General features: G+C 39.8%; 1 pseudogene; it reads right to left on the bottom strand.

Moving 5' to 3' along the window:
• Positions 1-13,645, bottom strand: part of LOC140176738 (uncharacterized) — a 59,116-nt pseudogene that overhangs the window by 17,191 nt on the left and 28,280 nt on the right.

Here is a 13,645-nt window from a genome sequence, read left to right on the forward strand (position 1 = left end):
CTTCCAACCTAAGGCATTCTAATTCCTCCAATTAAAGCTTACGTTCCATTCCCACCCGTTTTAAGTCCGGATTGAAATTCTTCACCGTCCAATATGCCCTATGTTGGATTTCAACCGGAAGATGACAAGGCTTTCCAAAAACAATACGGAAGGGGCTCATCCCTATTGGGGTGTTGTAAGCGGTCCTATAGGCCCATAATGCATCTCCCAATCTAGAATTCCAATCCTTCCGCTGTGGGTTAACCACTTTCTCTAAGATCCTTTTGATCTCCCTATTGGATACTTCAGCTTGCTCATTGGTTTGGGGGTGATAGGCTGTGGAGACTTTGTGAATGACCCCATACTTCTTCATCAATGACTCGATTTTCCTGTTAAAAAAATAGGTTCCTTGGTCGCTCACGATTGCTCGGGTGACCCAAATCTACAAATAATGTTATTCTTCAAAAATGAAGCAACGGTGTTAGCGTCATCGCAACGAGTAGGAATTACTTCCACCCATTTAGAGACGTAATCCACTGCTAACAATATGTACACAAATGCATTGGAATTTGGAAATGGCCCCATGAAGTCCATGCCCCAAACTTAAAAAATATCGCAAAAAATCATCGGTCGTTGGGGGCATCTCATCCTTTTGTGAGGTATTTCCGGATTTCTGGCATTGATGACGAGATTTGCAAAATTGGTTTGTATCCCTAAATGGAGTAGACCACCAGAATCCACAGTCTAAAACCTTCCTCGCTGTTTGTTGCGGGCCGAAATGACCCCCACTCTCAGATGAGTGGCAAAATTGAAGGATAGACTGGAACTCAGATTCTGGAACACATTTTCTAATTACTTGATATGCTCCACGCCTCCATAAATGTGGATCATCCCAAAGATAATACTTAGCATCGCTTCTCAATTTATCTTTTTGATGCTTTGAAAATTGTGGGGGGAAAAACACTAGCGACCAAGTAATTAGCTATCGGGGCAAACCAAGGGGTGCTTTGGGATATTGCTTGCAAGGTATCTAAGGGAAATGAGTCATTGATAGGAGTGGGATCCGGAGTTAAATGTTCTAGCCGACTCAAATGGTCCGCTACTAGATTTTGGGATCCACTTCTATCTTTGATCTCCAAGTCAAATTCTTGCAAAAGTAATATCCACCTAATGAGCCTAGGCTTTGACTCTTTCTTCTTTAGCAAATATTTCAATGCGGCATGGTCTGAATACACCACCACCTTAGAGCCTAGCAAATAGGGTCGAAACTTGTCTAGAGCAAAAATAATGGCTAAAAAGCTCTTTTCCGGTGGTGGTGTAATTTGACTGAGCCGAATCCAAAGTTTTTTATGCATAAGCTATAGTGTAGGGCGCGTTACCATCGCGCTGTACTAGCGCGGCACCTACGGTGTGATTCGAGTCATCGCACATGATTTCAAAAGGTTGATTCCAATTTGGGCCTCGCACAATAGGAGCTGTGGTTAACGCTTCCTTCAACTTGTCAAAAGCCTTTTTGCAATCTTCACTGAAATGGAATTCCACATTCTTTTGTAGTAGGCGGGAGAGAGGTAAGGCGACTTTGCTAAAGTCCTTGATGAACTGACGATAAAAGCCTGTATGACCAAGGAAGTGACGGATCTCCCTCACCGAGGAGGGGTAAGGTAAACTCGAAATGACATCTATCTTAGCCGGGTCGACAGAGATTCCATCTTTAGAGACAATATGATGACAAGTCATCTTAGCCTAGTTTCACTAGTCTTTTTCTTTTATTTTCAATTGAATTTATGCACTTTCTTGAGCCATAAGTAAGCCAATTGGGTAAAATTTCATGTTTCCTTTGATTCAATCAACCATGGATAAATTAATGCAATTTCATGAGATTTTGTGCTATAATTGTCATATATTATGAAAGAATAAAAATCTCATGATTTTGAGCATAGCTTTGATGTGCTTGGTTGATTGATGATAGGTGAAAAGAGCTTTGAAGAGGGTTGAAGAAAGAAAAAATGGCAAGGAGCAAGAGAGAACAAAAAGCTTGAGCAAAAGCTTGCCTCAAACTTTAGCTCAAACTTTTGGAAGAGTTGAATTCACCCTGGATGGAGCAAAAGCTTGCACCAACGTTTGACCTCAAGCTTTTAGGCAAACGTTGGCGCCACAACAAACACACCCTGGAGGGAGCAAAAGCTTGCGCCAACGTTTGACCTCAAGCTTTTAGGCAAACGTTGGCGCCACAACAGCCTGAAGGGGTATACTTCCAACAAGAATAACTTGAGTTGTAGATGTCCAATTGAGGTGATTCCAATTGGGTTAGAAAGCTGACATTCAGAGCTTTCCAACCATATATAATAGTCTATAGTGGGTATAAAATTGGCAACGTTGACAAGAGGACAAAGTAGCACCCCAAGAGGTATGCAAGAGGGATCCACGTTTGGCTCAAAGTTTGACCTCAAACTTTGGCTCAAACGTGGATGACAGCAAAGGAGGCTAGCTGATATGAAAAGCTTGAGTAAAAGTTTGACTCAAACTTTTACTCAAGCTTTTCTGGTTCATGGCCCGGTTCACAAGTGGGTTTCTCTCCAACTCCAAGAGCAATCAACAGAGGCTTTTGTCAACCCAATTCCATCAAGAGCAAAGGCCCAATTCAAGGCTTGAAGATCATTTGAAGAGAGTGTATAAATAGCTTAGAATTTAAGTTTTTGGGGAGCTTTTCCGTTTTAGTTTTTACTAAGTGATTTTGGGAGAGCTTTTGGTTAGAAATTATTTTGAGATTCTGAGTCTTGGGGAAGGAGAATTGAATTCTCTTCCTCTTAGTTTTCTTGTTTTCAATTTCATTTACACTTGTCTTAAATCTTGGGTTGAAGAATTGAGGAAATTCTGTCTCAATCTCATCTTGAGATCTCTCTCTGTTTTGATTTACTGCATCATTGAGAATTTGCGATTTCACTTCTTTTCTTCTACTGCTGGATCTTTACTTTTCTTGCAATTGAATTCTCAATTTGGATCTAAGAAGGCATTGAGATCTAGACTTGGTTATCTAGTCTCTTAGAGTCCTGAGATCTACATCTTTCAATCTAAATTTCCTTATTTCGTTGCTACACCAAGCTTATTTTCATTATCATTTGAGATCCGGTTTAATTGAATCCATCTTTTACATTTCTGTTTGTTGAATTTTACTTTTCCTTGTTTAACTTCTGCAAATCCACTTCCCAATTCCCTTTATAATTTAAGTAATTTATATTTCTTGCACTTTAAGATTCAGCCATTTACATTTCTTGCAATCTGAGTTTCTGCAATTTACATTACTTGTTCTTTAAGATTCAGCTTATTTACTTTCTGTTCTCTTTACTTTACTGCAATTATCCCTCTATCTTTAATTTTCATGCATTTTAGTTTTAGTCAATTACAAATCACTCAACCAAATCTTGATTCTCTTGACTAAATCAACTACTAAACTAAAATTGCTCAATCCTTCAATCCCTGTGGGATCGACCTCACTCCCGTGAGTTTTATTACTTGATGTGACCCGGTACACTTGCCGGTGAGTTGTGTGTTTGGAATTCGTTTCCACAAAAATACACATCACAATATGACCCAATACTATACCTTGCTTCACCATGAAGTGGCACTTTTCAAAATTCAAAACAAGGGTAGTATTGGTGCATCGCTCTAGTACCCTAGCTAAGTTTCCTAAACAAGCATCAAAGGAGCTACCATACACACTGACATCGTCCATGAAAACTTCCATACAATCCTCCAAAAGATCCAAGAAAACACTTGTCATGCATCTTTGAAACGTTGCCGGTGCATTGCAGAAGTCAAAAGGCATTCTCTTGTATGCAAACGTTCCAAAGGGGCAAGTAAAAGTAGTTTTCTCCTGATCCTCTAGAGCTATGTGAATTTGAAAGTACCCTGTGTATCCATCCAAAAAGCAATAATGGGATTTACCTACCAAGCGATCCAGCATTTGGTCAATGAACGGCAACGGGTAGTGGTCCTTCCTCGTTGCTTGATTCAGCTGGCGGTAATCAATACACACTCGCCAAGTATTCTAGACTCGGGTGGCCACAAGCTCTCCACTCTCCGTCTTCACCATTGTTACCCCAGACTTTTTCGGCACCACTTGGATCGGACTTACCCATTCACTATCGGAAATGGGGTAAATGATGTCCGCTTCCAAGAGGCGAGTTACTTCTTTCTTGACCACATCAAGGATTGTAGGATTTAGCCGTCTTTGCGGTTGTCGGACCGGCTTAGCGCCTTCTTCCATGAAAATCCTATGGAGGCACACTTGAGGACTTATTCCCACAATGTCACTTAGACTCCATCCAATTTCCTTTTTATACTTCCGGATAACTTCGAGGAGTTGTTGCTCTTCTTGATCAGAGAGATCGGTTGCCACTATCACCAGAAACTTATGTTCCTCATCTAGGAACGCATATTTAACATGAGGTGGTGGTGGTTTCAAATCTTCCCTTGCTTCTTCGTGGGGTAACTTATCCTCTTGGTTATGGAGACTTGGTGGGTCACTTTCATCTTCTTTATCACCTAAACCTTTTTGAAGCTCTTGGTGGTTATCTACCTCAAAGTCATTCTCTCTCCCATCTTCAATGAAATTCTTGCCCCCATCAATAGATTCCTCCTTCGGAAGAGCAGGTTGAGGTTTTATCTCATTAAGTGGCCTACTTCCTTCTGGAGCTATAGCATCAATGCTAGATTTTGGGGTTGATGGGCGTGGCAAGGGTGGAGGAGCAAGGTTGCTAGGGGTGGAGTGGAAGCGTGCTAGACGTGACAAAGCCTTGGCAAGAGTTGCCATGCAATTCTCTTGCGTCTTTTGAAATTCCCTCTGCTCTTGGATGAGGGCTTGAAAGCTAGGTGATGACAAGTCATCTTATGCTAGTTTTACAAGCATTTTTCACTTGTTTCATTGGGTTTTATGCACTTTCTTGCATAATAAGTAAGTGATTGGAGTGGATTTTTATGATTATTTTGAATCAATCAAACATCATTTATTTTACACAAAATCATAAGGTTCATGCTAGAATTAATTGATTTTATGAATGATGCAAAGACCTTGTGATTTTGGTGAGACTTTGATTGCTTGTTTGGTTTCTTGTAAGTGAAGAAATGAAGAAAGGAGGAAGCAAAACAGTAAAGCGTTACGTTAGGAAATAGAACGCCACGCTTTGGAACACAAGTAGCTAGCGTTCACTTCTCTAGTGAGCGTGGCGCTCACTTTTCCACCTTTTTCATGGATTTCACAATTGGGGAGGAAGCCTTGTGCCTCTCACACTAAGGAGCACTCAAATATTGAGCGTAGCACTCAACCAAGGGAGCGCTAGGAGAAGCGCTCAATGAAGGCAGCACGCACCAAGCATAGCGCTCAAAGGATGAGCGCAGTGCTAAAAAAGGGAGCGCTAGAGGAGGCACATTGTGCACCAAAAATTGGCACGCCTAGGCTAGCAAGTGCAGCGCTCAAATAGTGAACTCAGCGTTTACAAAGAGAACGCTGGCTTGTGAGAAAGTATGCACGTGAGGGGAGCACCAAAGGGAGTGAACGTAAAGTTCACAAAGTGAACTAAGCGCTTCCCTGGGAGCACAAAATGCACCCTGGTCCAATTAAACCAAGCAAATCCGGATCCACTTCTTCAAGGCTAAATCAAAAGCCCATTCCAATTGCTCAATGATTGAAAATAGAAAGTGTATAAATAGGAGCAATTTTGATTTGAGAAAAAAGACCTTTACTTCACATTTTATTTTACTTTTACTTTTTGCTCTCTTTTAAATTTTCTTTTGAATTTGGGGAATTGGGATTAGATCTAAGTTTTCTTTCTGTTTGCTCTTTCTTCTGCAACTTCTATTTTCTGTTTTGGGTTTTGAATTCTGATTAAAGAACTCCACTAAATTTCTTCATCTGAGAATCATCTTTTAATTTTTCTTTTGATAGTTCTAAGATTTGGAATTTGGATCTGAATCTTATTTTCTATTTTTATTTTATTTTATCTGCAATTTCTTCTTTTCTGGTTTAGTCAATAGAGTAATTGAGATATAGATTTGCTTTCTGTTCTTGTTACTCTTTTGTAATTGTCAATTTCTCTTTTAGGATTTCATAATTGAGTTAAGCTTTCTTGCTGTTTTGATTTTTCTACAATTTTACATTTCTATTTTGCTACTGAGATCCAAATCTGAATCTCTTCATCTCATAGTTCTCTGATTTACTTCAATTTACATTTTCTAGCTCAAATTTGAATCCCAGTACCCAAATCCCTTTATTCTTGATGCAATTTAAGTTTCTTGTCAATTTAGATTCAGCAATTTAAATTTCTTGCTCTTTAAGTTTCAGTTATTTACATTCCTTGCAATTTAAGTTTCAGCTTTTTTACTTTCTTGCACTTTAAGTTTCCGTAATTTAATTCTTCTGCACTTTAAGATTTTGTCAATTTACCTTCTCCCTTTTATTTTCTTGCAATTTTACTTCTATTAATCAAGTTTCACTGAAATCATCAACTATTCGCTTAACTAAATTCATCACCTAACTAAAGTTGCTTAATCCATCAATCCCTATGGGATCGAACTCACTCTTGTAAGTTATTACTACTTGATGTGACCCGGTACACTTGCCGGTGAGTTTTGTGTGGAATCGTTTTTCCCTCATCAATTTTTTGGCGCCGTTGCCGGGGATTGATATAGATTGACAATGATTAAGTATGGTGATAATCTAGATTATGCATTTTTCTTTATTTTTGTCAAGCATACTTACTGTTTAAGTTTTTGTTTAAGTTAACATTAACCTCACTCTAGCAGTAGAGTGAATTGCTTTTGGTTTCTGGTTTTGTGTGTGGTTTATGTCAGCAGGAAGAAGAGGTGAATCCACATCTTTTGATTCTGAGCCTGAGAGAACATTATTGAGAAGAAGAAGAGAATCAAGAAGAAAGGGAATTATTGGAGAAGAAGCATCAGAAGAAGAGGATCAAGAGAGAGAGGATAACATCCCAAATCACCCTGAGGGTGTGGCTAATAACAATGGCCAGCCTCAAAGGAGAGTTCTAGCTTCCTACACCTTCCCAATACAAGAAACTGTGGGAGTAGCATACTCACTCCAAATGTTCATGCAAACAACTTTGAGTTGAAACCTCAACTGATCACTTTGGTGCAGAACAACTGTTCTTATGGAGGAGGTTCCTTGGAAGATCCAAATCAGCACCTAGCCATCTTTCTAAGGATATGTGACACAGTTAAGACAAATGGTGTACATCCAGACATCTACAAGTTGCTGCTATTCCCATTTTCATTAAGGGACAAAGCTGCTCAATGGTTGGAGCCATTTCCAAAAGAAAGCATCAACAACTGGGAAGATTTAGTGAGCAAATTTCTAGCTAAATTCTACCCACCTCAGAAGATCATAAGGTTGAAGACGGAGGTACAAACCTTCACCCAAATGGATAGAGAGTCACTTTATGAGGCCTGGGAAAGATACAAAGCCTTTATCAGAAAGTGTCCACCAGAGATGTTCAATGAATGGGATAAACTCCAAAATTTCTATGAAGGATTGACACTGCCAGCTCAAGAGGCCTTGGATTATTCTACTGGAGGTTCATCTCAACTCATGAAAACAGCTGAGGAAGCTTAGAACCTAATAGACACTATGGCAAATAACCAATACTTCTATGCTCATCAAAGGCAACGCCAACCAGCTCAAATGAAGGGTGTATTGGAGCTGGAAGGTGTGGATACCATTTTAGCTCAAAACAAAGTGATGCATCAACAGATCCAGCAGCAAATAGAGATGATGGCCAAGAGGATTGATGATCTTCAAGTAGCTGCAGTGAACACTACAAATCAAACACCAGCTGGGTGGGGGTAAAATGAGGAAAACTATGAAGAGCAGTGATGGGCGAATAATTTATACCCTTTTTGGCATTGTTTTTACATAGTTTTTAGTATGTTTTTGTTACTTTTTATTATATTTTTATTAGTTTTTATGCAAAAATCACATTTCTAGACTTTACTAAGAGTTTGTGTGTTTTTCTGTGATTTCAGGTATTTTCTGGCTGAAATTGAGGGACCTGAGCAAAAATCTGATTCAGAGGCTGAAAAAGGACTGTAGATGCTGTTGGATTCTGATCCTTCTGCACTCGAAGTGGATTTTCTGGAGATACAGAAGCCCAATCGGCGCGCTCTCAATTGCGTTGGAAAGTATACATCTTGGACTTTCTAGCAACATATAATAGTCCATACTTTGCCTGAGATTTGATAGCCCAAACTGGCGCTAAAGGCCAGCCTAAAACTTTCTGGCGTAAAACACCAGAACTGGCACCAGAATTGGAGTTAAACGCCCAAACTGGCACCCAAGCTGGCGTTTAACTCCAAGAACAGCCTATGCACGTGAAAGCTTCAATGCTCAGCCCAAGCACACAACAAGTGGGCCCCTGAAGTGGATTTCTGCACTATCTGTACTTAGTTACTTAATTTCTGTAAACCCTAGTAACTAGTTTAGTATAAATAGCACCTTTTACTATTGTATTCACATCTCTGGACGGTTAGTCTTTAGACTATGGAGGCTGGCCATTCGGCCATGCCTAGACCTCTTTTCTCTTATGTATTTTCTATGGTGGAGTTTCTACACCTCATAGATTAAGGTGAGGAGCTTTGCTGTTCTTCATGAATTAATGCAAGTACTATTGTTTTTCTTTCAATTCACGCCTACTTCTTCTCCAAGATATACTCTTATACTTAATTCAGTTAAGTCAGAATGAAGGGGTGACCCGTGACAATCACCCACTATCTTCGTTACTCGCTTAGCCAAGATTCGTGTGCCTGACAACCACAAACGGTCTACATGATGTTGAACGTAGTCATTGGATGACAGCCGGAGTATAGTCTCTTAGGTTTCTAATCAACGATTCACATCGTCTCTCCTGACAACAGAGCATCTGAATCTGAGATTAGAACCTTCGTGGTATAGGGCAGAACCATTGGTAGCATTCCTGAGATCTGGAAAGTTTAAACCTTGTATGTGGTATTCTGAGTAGGATCTGGGAAGGGATGACTGTGACGAGCTTCAAACCTACGAATGTTGGGCGCTGTGATAGTGTACAAAAGGATAGAGAGATCCTATTCTGACGCTAGCGGGAACCGACAGATGATTAGCCGTATGGTAGCTGTACATGGTATTTTTCATCCGTGACGAGAAATCCGATAGTTGATTAGCCGTAAAGAGATCGTACCTGGTATTTTTCATCCGAGAGGATCATACAGCTTTCCATGGAAGGGAGCACGCATGATTGGAAGAAGGAAATAGGAAAGTAGAGATTCAGAAGCAACAAAGCATCTCCAAATGCTTATCTGAAATTCCCACCAATGAATTACATAAGTAACTTTATCTTATTTTATGTTTTATTTATTTTTTAATTATCAAAACCTCATAACCATTTGAATCCTCTTGACTAAGATTTACAGGATGACTATAGCTTTCTTCAAGCCGACAATCTCCGTGGGATCAACCCTTACTCACGTAAGGTATTACTTGGATGACCCAGTGCACTTGCTGGTTAGTTGTGCAGAGTTGTGAAAAGTGTGATCACAATTTCGCCCACCAAGCAGTAGCAAAAGCAAGTTAACTCTATGCACAATCAAGGTGCTGGTCAGAATGAATTCCATGGAGACACTTATAACTCATCCTGGAGAAACCACCCAAATTTGAGGTACAGAACAACCAAAACCAACAGCCTTTGCAAAGAAACTCAAATCAAAACAATTCCACAAAAACAAACCATCAAAACCATCAAAACAATCAATCCCAACCTAACTACTATCCACCCAACAACCCATCCACTAACCAAAATAACTATCATCCACCCTCAACATCCCATAATCAACCCAACGACCCCAAAAATCTCAAAGGATCTCCAACTTGGAGATAATGATGGAAAAGATGATGAAACATCAAGAACTAACCAGTAAAAACCATGAAGCTTCACTACGGAATCTAGAGAGGCAAATTGGACAATTGTCCAAGCAAACATCAGTTGAGAGACCAACCAAAGAAGAATTTAAAGCAATCCAATTAAGAAGTGGAAGAACCTTGGTAAATGACAAAGAAACTAACAAGAAGACAGTTGAGAATGATGAGGTTAGCAGCAAGGAAGAAGTGACACTTAAGGGAGAAGGATCAAGAAAAGCTCAAGGAGAAAGAGGAACAGCCACAAGCTTCAAAGAAGGGAAAGCAAATCATGAGGAGCAATCACAAGAATTGAGAAAAATGGTGAAGACTTACACCCCTCCTCTGCCATATCCTCAAAGATTACAGAAGGAGCTCAAGGACCAACAATTTCCCAAGTTTCTAGAAGTTTTTTAACAGTTGGAAATTAATATTCTTCTTGTTAAAGCATTAGAGCAAATGCCCTTGTATGCAAAGTTCTTAAAGGAGCTTATCAACAAGAAGAGGAGCTGAAATGAGAAGGAAATGGTGATCTTGACCCAAGAATGCAGTGCTGTCATCCAAAGAGGTCTTCCACCAAAGCTCAAAGATCCAGAAAGCTTCATCCTATCTTGTACTATAGGCAACAGAACATTGGACAAAGCCCTCTGTGATCTAGGAGCCAACATCAACTTGATGCCTCTCTCATTAATGAAGTAGCTTGCAATAGAGGAACTCAGGCCAACAAGAATGTCACTTTAAATGGTTGACAGATAGCTCAAAATACCTAATGGAGTTGTGGAGAATTTGTTAGTAAAAGTAGGAGAATTCATATTTCCTACTGACTTTGTCATTTTAGACATGGAGGAAGAAGGACACAACTCAATCATCTTGGGGAGACCCTTTCTAACCACAGCAAGGGCTATAATTGATGTAGAGAAAGGTGAAATGACACTCAGAGTGCATGATGAAAAGATGATCATCAATGTCTTTAAAGCCATGCAATACCCCCTTGAGAAAAAAAAATATATGAGGGTGAAAATGGTGGAAGAAGTAGAGAGGGGGTTACTTGAGGCCAACAACCAGGAGGAACAGGAAGAGGAAACAGAAGTGGAACAAGATTTCATAGAAGAGGAAGTAATAAAAATCTCCTCTGAAGGCAAGACAGAAGAGAAGCCAAAATAAGAGTTAAAGCCTCTTCCCCCTCATCTCAAGTATGTATTTCTTGGAGAAGCAGAGGCCCTGCCAGTGATCATAAACTCCTCCTTGAACATAGAAGAAGAAACAAAGCTGATTGAAGTGTTGAAAGCTCACAAGACAGCCTTGGGTTGGACAATTGATGATATCAAGGGCATAAGCCTTGCCATCTGAATGCACAAAATTCTATTGGAGGAAGATTCAAGGCCTGTAGTTCAACCCAAAGAAGGATTAACCCAACCATAAAGGAGGTGGTTCAAAAAGAAGTGATGAAGCTATGGAATGCTAGAATTATATACCCAATCTCTGACAGCTCTTGGGTGAGCCCAGTACAAGTAGTGCCAAAGAAAGGTGGCATGACTGTCATCCTCAATGAGAAGAATGAACTCATTCCCACGAGGACAGTGACGGGGTGGAGAATGTGCATCGATTATAGAAGACTGAATAATGCTACAAGAAAAGATCATTTTCCTCTCCCATTCATTGACCAGATGCTGGAAAGATTGGCTGGCCATGCATACTATTGCTTCCTGGATGGGTACTCTGGATACAATCAAATAGTGGTGGATCCCAAGGATCAAGAAAAGACTTCCTTCACCTGTCCATTTGGAGTCTTTGCTTAGAGAAGGATGCCCTTTGGGCTATGCAATGCCCCTGCAACTTTTCAAAGGTGTATGCTTTTTATATTTTCTGACATGGTGGAAAAATTTTTAGAAGTCTTCATGGATGATTTTTCTATCCTTGGCAATTCATTTAACACCTGCTTGCATAATTTAACTCTTGTTTTGAAAAGATGCCAAAAAACTAATCTGGTATTGAATTGGGAGAAATGCCATTTCATGGTTCCTGAAGTGATAGTTCTTGGGCATAAGGTTTCAAGCAAAGGTATAGAAGTTGACAAAGCAAAAATAGAAATCATTGAAAAGCTTTCTATACCTGTTAACGTGAAAGTAGTAAGAAGTTTTCTTGGACATGCTGGTTTTTACAGGAGATTCATCAAAGATTTTTCAAAAATAGCAAAACCACTAAGCAACTTGCTAATGATTGATAATCCTTTCAACTTTGATGACAATTGCAAGCATGCCTTTGAAACTTTAAAGAGAAAACTCACTACAGCACCAATCATCACACCCCCAGATTGGGAATTACCTTTTGAACTTATGTGTGATGCAAGTGACTTTGCAATTGGTAGTGTATTGGGGCAAAAGAAAGACAAGCTACATCACGTTATATACTATGCTAGCAAGGTGTTGAATGAAGCACAGAAAAATTATACCACCACCGAGAAAGAGCTCTTGGCAATTGTATATGCATTTGATAAATTTAGACAATACTTGATTAGTTCAAAGGTTATAGTATATACTGATCATGCTGCTCTCAAGTATCTCATGTCTAAACAGGATTCAAAGCCAAGACTTATTAGGTGGGTGTTGCTGCTACAAGAATTTGACATTGAAGTGAAAGATAGGAAAAGGGAATGAGAACCAAGTGGCAGACCATTTGTCAAAACTATCACAAGAAGCTAACCAAGCTCCATATTCAGTGAAGGAAAGCTTTCCAGATGAACACCTTTTACAAATCCAATAAGCTCCCTGGCTTGCAAACATTACAAACTACAAGTTTGGAAGGAAGATTCCCCAAGAATTCACCAAGCAATAAGTGAAGAAGCTGCTCAATGAGGCCAAGAAATTCTTATGGGATGAACTATTCTTATTCAAGAGGTGTCCAGATGGAATGATTAGGAAATGTGTACCTGAGAGTGAGATGAGAGACATATTATGGCATTGTCATGGTTCAGCTTATGGTGGACATTTTGGGTCAGAAAGAATAACAGCCAAAGTACTTCAAAGAGGATTTTATTGGCCAACCATATTCAAGGATGTTAGAGAGTTTGTTCATCAATGCAATGAGTGCCAAAGAGCTGGAGGACTAACAAGAAGGAATGAGATGCCTCAGAATTACATCTTGGAGGTAGAACTCTTTGATCTTTGGGGCATAGACTTTATGGGCCCTTTTTCACCTTCATATTCTTTCAAATACATACTTGTAGCAGTAGAGTATGTCTCAAAGTGGGTGGAAGCCATGGCAACAACCACATGTGATGCACAAATTGTCCTCCAATTCCTTAAGAAGCACATGTTTACTAGATATGGAGTGCCTAAGGGTCTTGTCAGTGATGGTTGTAGTTATTTTTGCAATAAACAGATGGAGAAACTACTTCACAAATATGGGGTGATGCATAAAGTAGCTACACCATATCACCCACAGACCAATGGCCAAGCAGAGCTTGCAAATAGGGAGTTGAAGAGGATTTTGGAGAAAACAGTGGGGAACACAAGAAAGGATTGGGCTAGAAAATTAGAAGATGCTCTCTGAGCATATAGAACAGCATTCAAAACTCCTATTGGAAAGTCTCTTTTCCAGTTATTATATGGCAAGTCTTGTCACCTCCCTGTAGAGCTTGAGCATAAAGCCTTCTGGGCCACTAAACTCCTCAACCTTGATTCTCAAGCAGCAGGAGAGAAGAGGCTACTGCAACTAAATGAGATGGAT

This window comes from Arachis hypogaea, chromosome 12 (assembly GCF_003086295.3).
Source record: "Arachis hypogaea cultivar Tifrunner chromosome 12, arahy.Tifrunner.gnm2.J5K5, whole genome shotgun sequence".
Taxonomy (NCBI): domain Eukaryota; kingdom Viridiplantae; phylum Streptophyta; class Magnoliopsida; order Fabales; family Fabaceae; genus Arachis; species Arachis hypogaea.